The sequence below is a fragment of the Geotrypetes seraphini genome, chromosome 7, assembly GCF_902459505.1.
Source record: "Geotrypetes seraphini chromosome 7, aGeoSer1.1, whole genome shotgun sequence".
Lineage (NCBI taxonomy): Eukaryota > Metazoa > Chordata > Amphibia > Gymnophiona > Dermophiidae > Geotrypetes > Geotrypetes seraphini.
In genome coordinates, this window is record NC_047090.1 from 112,694,691 (window position 1) to 112,714,117 (window position 19,427).

At 40.5% G+C, this 19,427-nt stretch overlaps 1 protein-coding gene across 6 annotated transcripts in view; it reads right to left on the minus strand.

The window, feature by feature from the left end:
• The window catches only part of NUMB (NUMB endocytic adaptor protein), a 165,148-nt gene that overhangs the window by 141,309 nt on the left and 4,412 nt on the right, over nt 1–19,427 (minus strand). The gene's annotated exons all lie outside the window — the stretch shown is intronic.

Sequence of the window (19,427 nt, forward strand, 5' to 3'; positions counted from 1 at the left end):
GCAATGTGTTCGTCTTTTCTGCATATACTTTTTCATATTTACTTGTGATACACAACGTATTCCACCAAGTGTGCCAATCTGCTTTGGTAAGATCTTTCCAATTGTGTAAAATTATTTGTATAGCTATAGCTATCATTACTGTAAATAGGTTAATTTCAGATGAATTTAGTGTCTCCGATAGGGCTTGGTTTCTTATAATCAGAATAGGGAAAGAAAGAGTATCAGAAGTTTTTAAAATATCACATATGGTTTTCCATACTCTCTCCCAATATGTTTGGATAAGTGGACATGTATATAAAAGATGTTCAAGTGATCCAGTATGTTGCATACACGACCAACATAATGTAGAAGATTCTCCATTTATCTTATTAGCTAACACCGGGGTCCATACAGCTCTGTGCATCATAAAGAATATAGATTGTAATAAAGACGCAGATTTAACAGATTTAGAGAACGAGGACCACACTCCAATCCAATCTATAGCATCAGAAGGCAGTTTCAATTGTTGTTGCCATTTAGTTTCTGTTTCTAACGGTCCATTAAATAAAGATTTCTGCATTAGTTTGTACCAAAATGACGCCTTAAGTGGAGTGTTATCCATACTGTTCAATGTGGTCTGCAATCCTGGGACATCTTGTAGTACTGTGTCAAGGGACATAGATTTTTTGATACAATGCTGGAGTTGCATCCATCTGAATTGTTGCGTCAATGGTAAACCTCTCTTAGACACTAGTTCTTTAAAAGGTATCCAATCTGCTTCCACCATAATGTCCTGCAGAAGCCATATGTCGCAGTTCTGCCAAATACTCCAGTTAACTGTTGTGTTTTGAATCTTAAATTTCTCATTTTTCCATAAAGGAATCAAAGTAGAGTTATTCCATTCCACTGAATAGGTAGAGTCTATCACATCAATAGCTTTTTTGTAAGAAGTTAGGATGGGATCAAGCTTATCTCTTTTAGTCAAAACAATACCAGCCAGGAACCTGAGTCTTTGAATGTCATAGAGGTCACATTCTAGAGATAGCCATGCCGGGGGATCGAGAGATCTAAGACCATGATATCCATCTGCCCATTGTCTCATAATAAAGGCGTGGTGATAATGTGTAAAGCTTGGAAAATTCACTCCACCGTGTGACTTGGGGGCTTTCAACTTATGTAAAGCAATTCTCGGTTGTTTGTGAAGCCAAAGAAATTTGGAAAGTAAAGAGTCTACATTTTTGTAGAAGTTTGGTGATAAATGAACGGGTAACATGCTCAAGACATAGTTTATTTTTGGCGTTAGCATCATTCTTATAGTTTCCAGTCTTCCCCACCATGTCAATGTCAACGGGGTCCATCTGTTAATATTAATTTTAAGTGAGTCTATTATGTAATCTTCATTGAGTTTTATGGTATCTTCAATCGATGGTCCAAAATAAACACCTAGATATTTCATGTAGGAAGACACCCATTTTATTCCATACGAGGTGACATCAAATTCTGCCGCAGGGCAATTAATAGGCATAGCTTCGGTTTTATTTGTGTTCAGATTATATCCAGATACTTTAGCATATTCTGTGATCGTGGATAGCAGGTACGGAATTGAATGTGGAGTGATGTAGAGTAGTATATCATCAGCATAAGCTGAAATTTTAAATTCCCGTTCTTTTATTTTAAAACCCACTATATCATGGTTGTGTCTTATCCGCTGGATTAGAGGCTCCAATGCCAAGTTGAATAACAATGGCGACAATGGGCAACCTTGCCGAGTACCCCTGGTTGGATGAAAAGCTGAAGATAAGAAACCGTTAATGAACACTCTGGTAGTAGGTTCTGAGTAAAGTACCCGAATCTTGTTTATAAATTCTTCTGAGAAACCAAACCAGCCCAGTGTTTGGAATAGAAAAGGCCACTCTATCCTATCAAAGGCCTTTTCCGCATCTAATCCTACCGCAATGATTTCTTGTTCTTGTTGTTGGACATGTGAGATAATATGCGCAAATAATCTAGTATTGTCATTAGAGAATCTCCCAGTAATAAAACCACACTGGTCAGGGGAGATCAATTTGGTAATTACAGTCTGAAGTCTAACTGAGAGTAGTTTGGCGTATATCTTCGCGTCCACATTGATTAAGGATAACGGACGGTAGTTTGCAATGTATTTATTGTCCTTTCCTGGTTTCGGCAATACAATGATGGATGCTTCTGTAAACGTCCCAGATGGTTTCCCATTTTCTATAAGGTGTTCAATAAATTGTAAATAAAACGGGCCTATAACATCTAGAAATGTTCTGTAAAATTCAACAGTCAGCCCATCAGGTCCAGGAGCTTTCTTAAGAGCCATCGATTGAAGCACTTCATTTATTTCGGCAAGAGTTATCGGTATATTCAACCAGTCATTGTCCGATTGTTCAAGCCGAGGATGCGGGATGTCTGTCAGAAAGTCTTTAGTATTTTGTAGATTACATGGCTGAGACGTATACAAAACACGATAGTAATCCATAAAGGCCTGAGAAATAGCAGCAGGATCCGTGAACTCTTTTCCAGATTCTGATCTAATATTCACAATGTTGGCTCTTTCCCTACGTTGCTTAAGGAAGTTCGCCAGCAGGTGTCCACATTTATTACTCTCTGCGAAATATGATGCTGATTGTTGGAATACAGTGTGAGCTGCTTTCTGACTCCTGGTGTTATTGTATTGAAATCTCGCTTTATTCAGGCGTATCAAAATGGAGACATCAGATGGTGTGCTTTGATGCTGTGTTTCCAAAGCCTTTATGTCCTCCTCTATCTTTTTCTGTTCCTCTTTCCATTGTTTATTTTTATGGGATGAGTAAGTAATAACCATTCCCCTTATAAAAGCCTTAAAAGCATCCCAGCAGCAAGGCCAAGACGTATGCTCAGGTTTATTAAATTGAAAATATTCTGTGATTTGAGTTTTCATATGTAAGCAGAATTGTGGATCCGTAAGCAGAGCATTATTGAACCTCCATTGAGAAGCGGTTACCTGAGGCGACTTTTGTTTAATGTGGAGGGAAATAGCTGCATGATCTGACACTAGAATAGGGAAAATATCCGATTTTAAGACTGTGTCAGACATTGATTCACTAATCAGAAAAAAATCAATACGTGAATACGACGAATGCGGTGAAGAAAAAAAAGTGTATGAGTCTATATCATTATGCAAGTGACGCCAAATATCTAAAAGGTTCACATCCTCTATCATATTGCGCAAGGCATACCAAGCTTTGGATTTTTTGTATGCACAGGAAGACTTCCTATCTCTCGTAGGGTTCAAAATAAGATTGAAGTCCCCAGCTATTATCAGTTGTGAACCCGCATTTTCCAGTAAGGTCTCCTGCAATGCATGAAAAAATTCTGGAGAATCATTATTTGGACCATATATATTAAGAAGACAGTAGTCCGTACCTGCATATTGAAAGCTGACCTTAACCCATCTCCCGTTTAGATCTGCTGATGAAGACTGTATGGTGATTTCACGTTTATTCCTAATTAGTGTAAGAACACCACCTTTCTTATCTATGGCAGGTGAATAATATGCTGGTAAAGTCCATGTGCAGTGAACTTCTGCAGAAGCTTTCGAATCTAGGTGTGTCTCCTGCAACATGATGATGTCAGGCTTTTGATCCTCCAAATATGTTATGATTTTCTTCAATTTGATTTTATTATTAAGACCTTTTGTGTTCAGAGAAATAATATTAAGTGACATTAAAATGTAGTGAGGTTATGAAACGTATGTACACATGAGCATTTTTAATGTACATCTGGACAGAAGAGATAAAAAAGATTAGTGCAGAACTGGCATTTGAGTGAAAACATGACTTCATAAAGGAAATTACTACCCATGTTATTATATTTGAAATACAGCACCCCGAAAGTACTATGGCGAAGGCTACTTCGCTCCTAACAGACATTGCGAGTGTGACTAAACAAAAACATAGACAGCAACCCAAACATGGCTACCTCACACCCTTATATTTGTGAAATATATAAAACCATAACTGTGTAACTAGCAATTACACTCCTGTCCCTTAAACACAGACAGTATCAGGGCACATATGACTGAGCGACCCTAAGGACACACAACAAAGTATATGCAGCATAATTAGTCACTCAGACTCATGTGCCAGTGAACAGTTCTTCAGGATGATATATTACTTTAAACCTGGTTAATGGGGGTTGGCGAATGCAGTTCAATGAAGGACGCCAGATCATCTGGATTCGTGAAGTCTTTAGTGCTGTTGTTCAGGGTCACCCTCATGCGTGCTGGATACATTAGCCCATATCTGGCATTTAAAGCTTTGAGTTGCGGCCTGTAGGACAGCAGGGCTTTGCGATGGCGTGCAGTGGTTTTGCTCAAATCCGGTACAAACATTAAAGTGGATCCTTCAAGTTGAATCGGGGATTTGATCTTTGCCCTCTGCATGATTTGTAGAACATGCTGGTACCGTAGGATTTTCATTACCACAGGTCTGGGTCTCCGGTCAGCAGGGACCCGGTTAGAAGGCACGCGGTGTGCCCGCTCAATTTCAAGATCACGTGTAAAAGTAATATCAAGGACTTTTGGTATCAGAGATTCCAGGTAAGGAATGAGTTCTGCATCTTTCCCATTTTCTGGTAATCCCAGCAGCCTTATGTTACATCGACGAGACCTGTTACTTTGATCCTCCACTTCTTGTTCCAGCGCTGCAATTCGAGTGTTCTGACGGCGCATATCAGTCAATTGTACTGTAGTTGCCTCCATTTTGTTTTCGAGGGTGCTCACCCTTGTCTGGATTTGGGCAAATTCTTCCGTGAGAGTGGAGAGCTTGTTATTAATTTCATCAGTGCCCTGTTTGGTGTCAGTTATCAGCTCCTTCAATTCCCTTAATTCAGCCAGAATTTCATTAGTGGAATCGGCTGCCGAAACCGGAAGTGGTGTTTTCGAGGGGGAGGCCGGGTCGGGCTTATGGCGTTTATTAATTTTTTTGTCCGACATTGCACGCGCTTCGCTTAGCAACCCCCGACGGATTATTTACTGCCCTGAAGGGGATGAAGTTGCAGGAGCGTTTTCGCCGGTATTAATCACGCCGGTAACTGATTTTTTGAGCGGATTCTTGCCGTCGGGTGTAGGAGCACGACGCTCAAGCAGCCATCATGTTCGGGCTCGGCCACGCCCCCCCGTGGTTTAACATTAAAATAGGTGTAGAGAGGGCTCATTTGAAAGTGAAGGTTCTCAACTTAAAAAACAACAACTTTGTTCAGGTGGGGAATTACATCAAGGAATTGTCTGGATGGGAACATCTGGAAAAAGTAGGAAAGCAGTGGGCAAAACTGAAAGGAGCTATTATAAGGGCAACAAACCATTTTGTAAGGAAAAGTAAGTAAAAGAAACAAGAATAGAAAGCCACTTTGGTTCTCAAAAGTACCGTAGTAACTGAAAAGTTAAGGGAAAAGAGATTATCTTTCATAAACTACAAAAAAAATATTGCAAAAAGATGACAGGCTAAAATATCTGAAAAGTTAAGAGAGGCTGGTCAAAGAGTCAGGAAGGCAAAGAAGCAAATAGAAGAAAAAAGAGCAGACAGTAGAATGGAGACAAAATTTTTTTAGATATATTAGTGATAGGAGGAATTGTAACAGTGGCATTGTGAAGACTCAAAGATGAAGGGAAGGAATATGTAGAAGCTGATAAAGATAAGGCTGAATTGCTTAACAAATATTTATGTTCTGTGTTCACAGCTGAAGTGCTAGTAGAAAACAAAAGCAAATAAGGCTGGAGGTAGACCCAGTGGTAGACCCAGACTGATTTTCAGAGGATTGTGTTTGTGAGGAGCTCACTATAAAGGTACATAAATGGGGCCGGATGAAGTACATCTGAGGGTACTGAAGGAACTTAGGGAAGTTCTGGTGGCTCTGCTGGCTGACCTTTACAATGCTTCTCTAGAGTCAGATTGGAAAAGAGCAGATGTGGTCCCTCTCCACAAAAGTGGATGTAGGGAAGAAGTAGGGAACTACAGGCTGGTAAATCTGACTTCTGTGGTAAGTAAATTAATAGAAACGCTTTTAAATCAGAATAGTGCAGTTTCTGGAATGCACTGGCAACATGGATTCACTAGAGGCAAGTCTTGTAAGACAAATCTGATCAATTTCTTTGACTGGGTGGCCAGAGAACTGGATAGAGGGAGAGTGCTTGATGTGGTGTATTTAGATTTTAGTAAAGTCTTTGACAGTATTCCACACAGGCATCTAATAAATAAAGAGTGCCCTCAGTATGGGATCCAAAGTGACAGACTGAGTTAGAAGTTTGTTGAGTGGAAGGCGACAGAGTAGTAGTCAATAGAGATCGCTCTGAGGAAAGAGATGTTATCAATGGCGTGCCTCAAGGTTTGGTTCTTAGGCCTGTTCTTAACATTTTTGTAAGCAATATTGCTGAAGGGCTGATAAGATTTGCCTCTTCACGGATACCAAAATCTGCAATAGGGTAGACACCACTGATGGTGTGGAAAACATAAGGAAGGACCTAGTGAAGCTTAAGGAATGGTCTGAAATTCGGCAGCTAAGATTTAATGCAAAGAAAGGTCATGCATTTGGGCTGCAGAAAGCCAATGGAACAGTACAGTTTAAGAACATAAGAATTGCTGTTGCTGGGTCAAACCAGTGGTCCATCATGCCCAGCAGTCCGCTCGCGCGGCGGCCCTCTGGTCAAAGACCAGCCCCCTAACTGAGACTAGCCCTACTAGCGTACGTCTTTATTTAGCAGGAACTTGTCTAACTTTGTCTTGAATCCCTGGAGGGTGTTTTCCTCTACGACAGACTCCAGAAGAGCGTTCAGTTTTCTACCACTCTCTGGGTGAAGAAGAACTTTCTTACGTTTGTATGAAACTTATCCCCTTTTAACTTTAGAGGGTGCCCTCTTGTTCTCTTTACCTTGGAGAGGGTGAACAACCTGTCCTTATCTACTAAGTCTATCCCCTTCAGTACCTTGAATGTTTCAATCATGTCCCCTCTCAATCTCCTCTGTTCGAGGGAGAAGAGGCCCAGTTTCTCTAATCTTTCACTGTACTGCAGTTCCTCCAACCCATTAACCATCTTTGTTGCATAGAGAGAGTAGAGAGGGACAGATTCTTCAAACTTTCAAAATAAAAAAGAACAAGAGGGCATTCGGAAAAGTTGAAAGGGGACAGATTCAAAACGAATGCTAGGAATTTTTTCTTTACCCAGCATGTGGTGGACACCTGGAATGCACTTCCAGAGGGCGTAATAGGGCAGAGTACGGTACTGGGGTTCAAGAAAGGATTAGACAATTTCCTGCTGGAAAAAAGGGATAGAGGGGTATAGATAAAGGATTACTGCACAGGTCCTGGACCTGTTGGGCCGTCGCGTGAGCGGGCTGCTGGGCACGATGGACCTCAGGTCTGACCCAGTGGAGGCATTGCTTATGTTCTTATGTTCTCTGGACCCTTTTGAGTAGTACGGTGTCCTTCTTCATGTACGGCGATCAGTGCTGTATGCAGTACTCCAGGTGAGGGCGCACCATGGCCCGGTACAGCGGCATGATAACCTTCTCCGATCTGTTCATGATCCCCTTCTTTATCATTCCTAGCATTCTGTTTACCCTTTCGCCACCGCCTGCACATTGCACAGACAGCTTCATCGACTTGTCGATCAGAACTCCCAAGTCCAAGAACTTTTTTGCACAAAAGTGGAGCAAGACTTGGGTGTGATAGTATGTGATGATCTTAAAATGGCCAAACAAGTTGAAAAGACAACAGCAAAAGCTAGAAGGATGCTTGGATGCATAGGGAAAGGAATGGCCAGTAGGAAAAAGGAGGTATTGATGCCCCTGTGTAAGACTCTGGTGAGATCAGATTTAGAATATTGTGTACAATTCTGGAGACAGCACTTTCAAAAAAATATAAACAGGATAGATTAGTCCAGAGGAAGGCAACTAAAATGGTTGATGGTCTACGTTATAAGGCATACAGGGACAGATAAAAATCTCAATATGTATACTTTGGAGGAAAGGCAGTAAAGGGGAGATATGATTAAGACGTTTAAATATCTCTATGTCATTAATACACATGAGGTGAATCTCTTTCAATTGAAAGGAAACTTCAGCGTGAGCAGACATAGAATGAGGTAAAGAGGTGATAGGATCAGAAATAATCTAAGGAATACATTTTTACCGAAAGTGTGGTAGATGCATGGAATAGGCTCCCAGTAGAGGTGGTAGAGACAAAGACTGTGTCTGAATTCAAAAAAGCGTGCGACAGGCACACAGGATCTTTTAGGGAGAGCAGGGGATTGTGGATGGGCTATTTGGCCTTTATCTGCTGTCATGTTTCTATAGATATTCCCAAGTCCATCTTAATATAGTTTATAGACTTTTCATTTAGAAAATGGTCCAAACCTTTTTCAGTCCTGCTAAGCTAACTGCTTTTACCACATTCTCTGGCAATGAATTCCAGGGTTTAAATTACACATTAAAAAAATATTTTCTCCAATTTGCTTTAAATTTACTATTTAGTAACTTTGTTGTATATTCTCTAGTCTTTGTGAATCACTTGTTTACTTGTTCCAAAAAACATATCTACCTGTTCCACTCCACTCAATATTTTATAAGCTTCCATCATATCTCCCCTCAGCCACATCTTCTCCAAGCTGAAGAGCACTAACCTCTCATTAGTCTTTCCTTACAGAGAAAAGTCATCCCACCACCTTTATTATTTCCAGTACCTTTAAGATGAAGTGGTTATAACATAAAACTCACTTCTATACTGCAAATACCGCTAAATTCTATATGGTTCACAAAAGATTATGAGTACAAAAGATGAGAAGAAAGACAAGGTATGCCTAATTTTCAAAGTATTCAGTGAAAAGATACATTTTTAAGACATGTCGAAATTGTAGATAAGAATCAGTCGACATAATTAAGAAAGTCAAAACCTTATCCCATAATGCCGCTTGAGGGGACAGCAGACGTTGTTGAAATCTTTTAAATTTATAGCCCTTGTCAGATGGAAAAGAAAATAGTGCATGTGATTTCCTGGAATGTTTGGAGTTATTGAATGTAAATGATTCTAAGAGATATTCTGGTATTAAGCCTGTCAATACCTTAAAACAGAAACAACCAAACTTGAACTTAATCCGCGCTTCAATCGGTAGCCAATGTAATTGACGATAGTAAGGTGTAATATGATCATACTTCTTCACATTATAAATCAAGTAAATCGCTGCATTCTGAATAATGCGCAGTCTGCAGATTTTTTTGGGCTCCAGCAAGATACACGATGTTACAGTAGTCAAGTTGACTCAAGACCAGAGCTTGCACTAAGAGTCGAAATTAATTTATGTCAAAATAAGATCTTATGGTTCTCAGTGGTCAGAGCTGCATACAATATTTGAGGTACGGTTGCCTCATGGAGCAGCAAAGGCATTGTATTACCAATTTTGTTTTCCATTCCTTTCCAAATAATCTCTAACATTTTATTTACTTTCTTAGCTGTCACTGCACATTGGAACGCTCTCCCTGAGGAGGTCGTGATGGAGACCAGCATTCTGGGTTTCAAGAGCAAGTTGGATGCATACTTTCTTGCAAATCACATTGGGGGATACGAGTAAACAAGGTTTCTCAGCAGGGAACACCTGGCTTGGCCTCCCCGGGTGCGGGTCGCCGGATTGGATGGACCTAGAGTCTGATCCGGCGAAGCCATTTCTTATGTTCTTATGTTAATTCAATGCATCGACACCTTTTCCTGGGCAGGAACCTTGCATCAAGTTCAGGTTCTTCTTTCCTACATATATCATTTTGCACTTCTCACATTAAATGTCATATGCCATTTGGATGCCCAGTCTGATAACGTCCTCTCTGAAATATTTCCACAATCATCTTATAATTTAACAACTTTGAATAATTTTGTGTTGTCAGCAAATTTGATCACCTCACTCACTGTTCCTCTTTCCAAATCATTTATAAATATGTTAAGTAGTAGCAGTCCCAGAAAAGATCCCTCGAGATCGCTTCTCCGTTGAGAATACTGACCATTTAACCCTACTCCTTTTTAATCAATTTTTAACTTAAGTCAATGCAAAACAGCTAAAATTTGATAATGTTTGAATAATTGTTGCAAGAAATGCTACATTTCACAGAAATTCTCTAAAGTCTTTATACTTTGCAAATAAAAAATAGATCTCTCTGTGCAAAGTTGATCTACTCTGTTCTCTTACTATTAACCATACTTAGGAATGCTATCCTGGAGAATTCAAATTCATCAGATATAAAAGATAAGCAAAATCAGGCCTAGTTAGTACCTGGATGAGATATCACTGGGGAAGAGAAAGTGCTATTGGTAGCAAGCCAATGCAGTACCCTGCCAATGTCAACATTAGGCCTTGAATATAAAAAATCTAAGGAAGTGTTTCCCATGTCGGTCCTAGATACCCCCTTGCTAGTCAAGTTTTCAGGATATCCACAATGAATACACATAAAAGAGATTTGCATACATTGGAGGCAATGTATGCAAATCACTCATACATATTAATTGTAGATATCCTGAAAAACTTACTGGCAAGGAGGTATTCTAGGACCGATTTGGAAAACACTATTCTAAAGGACAAGGCACCCATCTACCACCACTACTGAATGTAAAGTTACCTTCTGGGCTGAGTATTTGAAATAAGTATTTTGCTTCCCTACTGTATATCTGTATTTGTTACATGATATAATAGAACTGTGTAGTTTCAAGTTTCAAGTTTATTGGGATTTGTTATCTAAGCAATATCATATATTTCAATGCGTATAACAATTGTTTTTAAAATAACAATTAACAAATAACAAACAAGATAATATAGACAAATTTTGGCATTCTATTACAAACTGGTACAAAAAGGCAAAGGGGTGAACTACAATTTTTAAGAAAAGAAAGAGAAACATTTAAGGAAAAAACACATATGGAAGGGTCATATAAAACATATATGGTAGGATCTCAAATCCAAGATATAAAGTAAAATAAAGAGTATTTTGGCGACCTACACATAACACTCATTAAAAACCGGGATTTAGTACTTGTAGGTAATATTTTTTATACATTGAAAGCGTCCTTGAACAAAAAGCTTTTAAGGGAACACTTAAATTTTTCTAAAGAAGGTTCATTAAGTAAAAATAGTGGTAAATTGTTCCAGAGCTGGGGTGCTATGACCAAAAAAATGGTAGATCTCCTGGTCCCTATTATTTTTAAAGACAGAATAGTTAATAGATGTTGTTGTGTTGATCTGAGTATCCTGGATGAAGAGTATGGTATCAAAAAACGGTCCAAAAATAACAGCACATGTGATTGTTGTAATGGTATGCTATCGAGCTATTTTTGTCAGAATTGTTAAAAGTATGTAGGATGGTATAGGCCTGCATACGTTGCCCTCAGCTATTTAAAAAGTGATATATGTGTATGTTGGTGATTTGAGGCCAGGCACTGAAGAGCTTGCTGCTGGATAGATGCAAGAGCTGATCTCTGAGAAACAAATCAAAATCAGTAATCCCTATTTGTAATAGCTGTTTATAGTTTCATAAGACTGGGACTATAATAAAAATATATTAGGTTCTTATTTGATAATATCTTTTCAAGTAGATAGGGATGGTATGCTGAACCATAGGGTTTATCCATTTATGCTCATGAGCATACTGCAGAAGATGTCAATCACAGCTTTTCAATTCCTCCTCCTGCTACCCAAAGCTGGGGAAAACCCTACAGCAGACAGGAGAAGGAGGGATATGGGGAACTCCCTGAAACTAGGTGTCTGATTTGCTCAGTTGAAGTTAAAACAATCAATGAAGGAATAGCAATATAGTTAAACCATTAACGAGCCTCTGAGAGGAATAATAAATCCAAGAAAACAAACAGACTGAACATTTATGGAGCTCAACCATTCCTCCCTTATAATCCATTACACAGACCTCTTCCTAAAATAATAGTCCGACTGTGAGATCTTAAATATTGGAGTCAGAAAGCAGGCTTATCAGAAAACACTGCTGAGTAGGGGAGATTCAGCATACCATCCCTATCTACTAGAAAATATATTATCAATCTCTTTATCCAGTGCAATAGGGATGGTATGCTGAACCAGAAGGACTTACCTAAGCATACTCCAAACTCTAGGGTGGGATAGATGAGCCTGCTCAAAGTACTGAGGACCCAAAAGCAGCATCCTCCTGTGCTGCTATGTCCACCCTGTAGAACTTGATAAAGGTATGAAGGGAGGACCTGCTTGGGTGGAATTGCCCAAGCTTCCGCCCAAGAGAAGGCTACTCCGCTTGACATATGTGCCTTCGACAAAATAGGCATTTGTTTACCACAAAAAAATGTATGCAGGGATATCACTCTACAAATTCATCCAGAGATGGTGGCCTTGGGTCAGCCTTGCCTTGCCTGATTGGTTAACAGAAAAAGATGATCTGAGAGATGAAACTTATTCATCATCCCAGGTAACACAAGATGACTTTTGGTAAGAAGGAGGGAACTGTATGCAAAATTACTCCAACTTACGTTATCTTGGGGAACGGCTCTCTGCACAACAGTGCCTACAATTCTAAAACTCTTCTGGCAGATTTAATTGCAACCAAGAAGACTGCTTTGACCAATACATCCTTGAGGGAGATTTCCTGTAAGGGCTCATAAGGAGCCATTCTGAGTCCTTCAAAGACTATATTAAGATTCCATGATAGAAATGGATCTTGATTCAGCAGCCTTATTCTCAGGGCACCTTTCAAAAACCTGACAGTGTCCAGATGGGCCACTAGTGAAGCTCTCTTCTCTTGGCCTCAGAAACACGAGAGCTCTGCTACTTGAACTTTAAGGGATGCCACTGTCAATTTTTCAAGGACCTCTTGGAGGAACACCAGAGAAGAGGGAAATTGGGGCTTTGTTAGCTCCAACTTTTCTCTGCTGCACCAGCACTGAAATGTCTCCCAAGCCTTAGCATAGGCTGAAACCACTGTTGGCTTCTTGGCTCTAAGGAAAGTAGCAATTACTACTTCTGAATATATTTTTGGACTAGAGCTGTGCACTCAAGAGCCATGCCATAAGACCAAAGCATCCCGGATGTTCTAAGGCAATCAGCCCCTCTGAGAGCAGGTCTGGGTGAACCTGAAGTCTAAGACTTTGTCCCTTCTGGAGGCATACGAGATCCACGTACCACAGGCACCTGGAACAATCTGGTGCTATTAGGACTACCATTCCCATGGGGTATTTGGTAGATCACTCAGCCTATCTGGGGCCAGGGTGGAAACATGTACAGTAGCCTGGTATCTGGCCATAGATGAACCAGAGTATCTAGCCCTGCACTTCTGGGTTCGCATCTTTGGCTGATGAACCGAGTCACCTTTTTGTTCTTTGCAATCGTCATGAGGTCGAACGTCAGACTCCATTGTCTCACAATGGCCTGGAACAATGACTACTCTCCTGGGTCTAATGTCTGTCTGCTGAGATAATCCACTTGAACACTGTCCACCCCTGCCATGTGAGCTGCAGAGACTGCTTGAAGGTAAACTTCTGCCCAAGAGAACAATGCTTTCACCTCCTGCCTGAGCAGAGTGCTCTTGGTACCTCCCTGCTTGTTGACATAGGCCACTGCAATGGCATTGTCGGAGAAGACTCTGACTGCTTTGCCCTCCAGCAAAGACTGCAGTCATTGTAGCACCAGATGAACTGCTCTCAGTTCCATCCTGTTGACAGACCATTTCCACTGAGACGGAGTCCATTGTCCTTGAACTGTGTGACCGCTGCAATAAGCCCCCAGCCAAACAAGTTGGCATCTGTCATTAGGGTGATCCGGTAATCATAGAAACATAGAAGATGACGGCAGAAAAGGGCTACAGCCCATCAAGTCTGCCCACTCTGCTTACCCACCCCCTGTCTATGCCCTAATGACCCAATTTCCTTATCTTGACCCTCGTAGGGATCTCACATGGGTAATCGATCTGGAGGAGTCCCTTTGCTAGAGTGTGGACGGAGCCACCAGCTCATGCTGCTTCAGGCTGCCACTGTCCAAGGGAGTGGAACTTGCAGGGAGTCTCTCTGAGGCGACCATCGAGACAACACATCCCAGAGGAGGCACATGTGCGCCTTTGCCCAGGGCACCATCTCTTATTGTGGCCATTGACCCATGCAATAATGCCATGCAGCAGGCGCTGGCTTGGTCAACAGGTCTGTAATTTTACCAAACAGCTTCCGTTTGTGTGCTTCTGGAAGAAAAACTCGACCTTCTGCCATGTTGAATAAAACCCCCAAATATTCCAAGGACTGTGCCAGAGCTAGGTGGCTCTTTCTAAAGTTCACAATCCAGAACAGACTCCAACATCTCCACAAATGCTGCTACTGCCTTTTCTCCTTCCATTCGGGACAGTGCTCTGATGAGCCAATCATCCAAGTATGGAGCACTTAAGTTGCAAACCCACTCTGCAGAAGTGAGCGACGACTACTATCATAACTTTGGTGAAAGTTCAGGGAGCCAAATTCTGCAGAATGTTCACGAGCACAGATAAATAATCCCTATGGTTCAGCATTCCATCCCTATTGCACTGGAATGAGATTTATGTATACCTTGTCTTTAAAAAGAAATATAACAGATCACTAGACAGGGAGAAGTTTTAGTTTTCACCCTGTAAAAACTGTTTTCAACTTGTAAAAAATAAAAATAAAAGAAAAAGCAAAGAACCCAATGGCCATTTCACTATTCATATGTTCCAGGAAAAATGTGTGTTTCTTCTTGAAACTTAATTTAAAAGAACATTTATATTCTGCACCATATCCTTAAAGGATCTAAGGAGTAGTATAAAAGGTTAAAAAAATAGAATTAAAAAAATACTGCCAAGGCCCCCTTTTATCAAGCCGCATTAGGGTTTTTTTTATCGCTGACCGCTGCAGTAAAAGCTCCGATGCTCATAGGAATTCTATGAGCATCGGCGCTTTTACCGCAGTGGCTGGCGATAAAACCCCCTAACGCAGCTTGATAAAAGCAGGCCCAAATTATTTTAGCTTTTTCATATTATTATGACTACCATCTACCTCTGACGTCAGGGATGCATAGCCAATGAACAAATTCACATGTCACACGTAGACTTCATCAGTATATAAAGTGGGATGTCAACAAGTTGCCAATATAGCAACCATGGCTGTCATGGAGAAAAAAAAGCATGATTTATCAGACATTATCAAAGAATGACTCAGGAAACTGGGACTGTTTACCCTCGAGAAGAGAAGACTGAGAGGCGATTTGATAGAGACTTTTAAAATATTAAAAGGATTTGATAAAATAGACCAAGAAGAAGCATTGCTAACATTTTCAGATGTGACACGGACAAGAGGTCATAGCCTGAAACTGAGTGGCAGCAGGTTCAGGACAAATGCCAGGAAGTTCTGTTTCACACAGCAAGTGGTGGGTGCTTGGAATGCACTCCCGGAGGAGGTTGTGGCGGAGACTACTGTACTGGGATTCAAGCGCAAGTTGGATGCACACCTTCTTGCATATCATATTGAAGGATACGGTAAAGTCGGGTCTCCAAAAGGGAGTACCTAAATGGGCCGCCGCATGTACAGAGCACCGGACTGGATGGACCTTGGTCTGATCCGGTGAAGGTGTTTCTTATGTTCTTATGTTAAGGTATGAATATCAGCTACCAGGTCAAGGACAACAGCATTTTGGAAACGGCTGAGTTTGTGAACTGTTCATGGGCTGCTGTGATTAAAGTGTACCGTGAATAGACAAATGGAACCTTTTCAATGATCTAGTGTGGCAACTATGGGGCAGCATGAGCCATCGATACGAGAGGTGAATGGCAGATGCGCAGGTTGATGTGGGCCGATCAGCTTGCTACTGTGGAACAACTAGCCATCCAAACGAACTAGGGGGCTTCAGATGTGTGTCCAAAATGACTGTGCAGCAAACCCTGTCGCAAACAGAGCTCCGGAGCAGACAGCTGGTGACTGCGCCCCTACTCAGGAGGGTTTATCACAAAAATGGGCCGCAATTTGCACAGGAGTACCAACGTTGGACTTGCACTAACTGGCAGAGGGTTGCCTTCTCCAATGAGTCACATTTTGAGCTCCATCAAACGAATAGATATTGGCGTGTCAGGCATGAAACCGCTGAAAATAAACTCCCAGAAACCATTGTTGGATATACACAGGCTGGTGGCAGCAGCGTTATGGTCTGGGGAATATTTTCTTGGTACGGTCTGGATATCTCTCCATCCTTGCTGATCAAGTATACCCATATATGTTGATGGTCTTCCCTATGGCTGATGGGATCTTTCAACAGGACAATGCAACATATCATACCGCAGAGCATGACCAAGACTACCAGCTACTTCCCTGAATTCCCCAGACCTTAACCCAATTGAATACATTTGGGACCACCTCAAACAACATGTTTGACTGGATCCACCACCACGCGCCCGTCAGCAACTGCCGGATACACTGCAATCTACATGGCTCCAGATACCTCTAGCAACCATCCAGCATCTTACTGAGTTACTCCCTCGGCTTCTGGCTGCCATCCATGCTGCCAGAGGCAGTTATTCTGGTTATTAGCAGGTGGTCATAATAATGTGACTCGACTGTGAAGATTTCAGATTTATCATTTTTGCTATCCTTTTCGGTTTTGTAAATTTTAGAAGTCATTTTGGCTCACATTTTATTGCTTGTCAGCTTGGTCTTTATGTTTCTACTCAGCAGCTTCTCCTTTCATTCTCTCTTCTGTAGCACTAACACTTCCATACCGGAAGAAACCGGCCCCAGTGGTTCCTTCTGAGCGTGCTGTTACAGCACTGCTAGCTTACACCCCAGCCCATGACAGCAGCATATATATCACAAAGCAATTACACAGACAACCTAGCATCCACAAATTTTCTGCCTCCAAATTTCTTTTCAACAGATTTTCTATAAGCATATCAATTTATGGTTTCATATCTATAAAGATAGAGAAAACAATCACTCATAGCTGTAAATAAAATAAAAAAGAATCCATTAAATTTCAAACAGTATCTATTCTTTAGAAAAGTAAACAAAAGGTAAAAGGTGATCCAACCAATTAAAAGCACTGATCTACTAACCAAAACATTTCCCTTGAGCAACTGACTTTAGCTGTTGCTTAATTATGAGCCTGTAATGGTTAGATCTAATAATTTAACAGATAAATTACTCTTGAGATTATTCAAATTTATAAGCTATCCCAAAAATACTGAATTGTAAAGCATAATGAGATCCTATACACAAAACTACAAAAAGGAGGTTGCTAATTTTGCTGTACATGTGATTATTTCCACTTAAGGCCCAGTGGTGCAGATCTCCTTCCTCTAAGATCAAAACTTCTTGTCGATGGTCATTATAACAAAAAGCTTGTTGCATCATCTGTTCATAATTAGGGTCTCAATTTCACCCTAGCTACACTGACAGCAGACTGTGGCTTGGTTACAATGTTGGTGCAATATCAAATGAGTTCTCCAAGCATATGGAAACAATTGAAGCACTAAATGTAGGCGTATGTATCAATGCTTAGAGCAAACTATTTTTTGGCTTACTTAGAAAAAGCAAAGGGTATTAACAATGAAAATTTAGAAGCATGACAAAATATGATCATGCTTTACATTTAATTATTAAGCATCTGTGATTGGTCAGGTTTTTTTTGCTACTTCACATCTGTAAAAAAACCAAATCTTTACATCATTTAGGAATCCTTTTACTAAGTTTTACTAATGCAGCAAAAAAAAAAAAAGGGGGATACGCTTCAGTGTCATGTGGTAGTTTAATGCGTGCAAACCATTAACTAAAGTGGGAATATCAGGGGCAGGCAGTGGGCATTCCTGTGCTAACCAGTTAGGATACTATAATATCAGATGCTAACTGGTTAGTGCAAAGCTAACACAGGATTCCTTACCATTTGCAAAACAGGAGGCAGTAAATGCTCCTGTGGTAATTTTTTTTTTTCTTTTTAAAGCCTGTATGTTAATGGCAACATTAGTGCGTGGACCCTAACAGAAAGATAAAATTGGGGTTTTTAAGGCTGCAGTAAAAATGGCCTTAGCATATAAGAGAAAGCCGCATTAGGGAGCGCCAAGGCCTATTTTTACCTCAACTTAGTAAAAGGAATGCTTAATATTTTGTTGCATCCAACTGCATAAGTTACAGTAAAACTTAAGATTCAATATGAGGAATTGAGGATTACAAAGATTTTACTTTTCTTGCAGTGCACACAGAAGTTCTCTTTGAATGTTAATTTCTTTTTCTAATCTACTTAGTTTTTTTCTACCAAACCTCACTGTTGACTGCACCTCAGAATAAAAATCCACAGTTTCAGAGTCTTCTCAGAAAGATTACTTCACAATCCGATCTATAAACCTTTTATGGGGATTAATCATTACAGTCTGCACTGTACAATATTACCTTTCAACCTTTAAGTGCAAAATGATAATCTTGGCATCATAGTACAGAAACCATGAATAAATTACACACATGGGATCTGACTTGAGCACCATGAGAAACAAACAGAAAAAAGTCATTAGTAAACAGCTGTAACCCATTGCCTCTTTTTACAATAGAATTGGTAAGATTTTACAACAGATATTAGAATATTAATTCTCTTGAAAATATTAATTCATTGCAAAAACAGACTCATTTCTATTCCTTCCACGGTAGAACGTTTTAGCATGGGCCAGAGAGATGCTCTGATGCTCTTAATTTCTATGGAGCGTCGAAGCATTTATTTCATCGGCTCACACTAAAATTTTCTACCGCGGCTTTGAGAAAAAGGGCAAAAAGTTATTTGGCCACTCTCTTATAAAAAAAAAAAAAAAAAAAAAGACAACTGTTTTGGAGCATTTGCAGCTATTTTAGCTTTTCCTCACTTCTTCAGATATCATAATTATATGTCAAGAGTTTAGTCTACTAATTTTTGATACATCTGTACTGTTTGCAATGTACCATTGCCATTAATGTTTAAGTGGCTTAAAAAACGACTTATGGTCTTCATTTTAACATCTTCTGCAATCAAGATTCCAGTTATACAGTTTCTAATTAAATTGTATTAGCATTCTTGAATGAGAGAAACAACAATGCATCATCTTCCACCTACAGTAGAGTCTCGGTTAACCAGGACTCTCACACAACTTATTAAAAGAATCACCGGGGGGGGAGGGGGAAGATCCCCCAAAGAACCAGCGGCAGCATCTTGAGCTGCAAATCCTCCCTCAAGCCCCCAAGCAGCAACAACACCCCCCCCCCCCCTCAGCACAAGCGTGGCAGCAGTCCTAAGCAAGCTGCAAAGGCCTCCTCCCTCCCTCAAGCCCTGAAGTGGCAGAAGCAGGCAGTGGTCCGGAGTCACAAACTCCTTCACTCCCTTCTTACCTGAGCACAGATGGTGAGCAGAAGGCAGCCTCAAAACAGGCTGATCGCGGT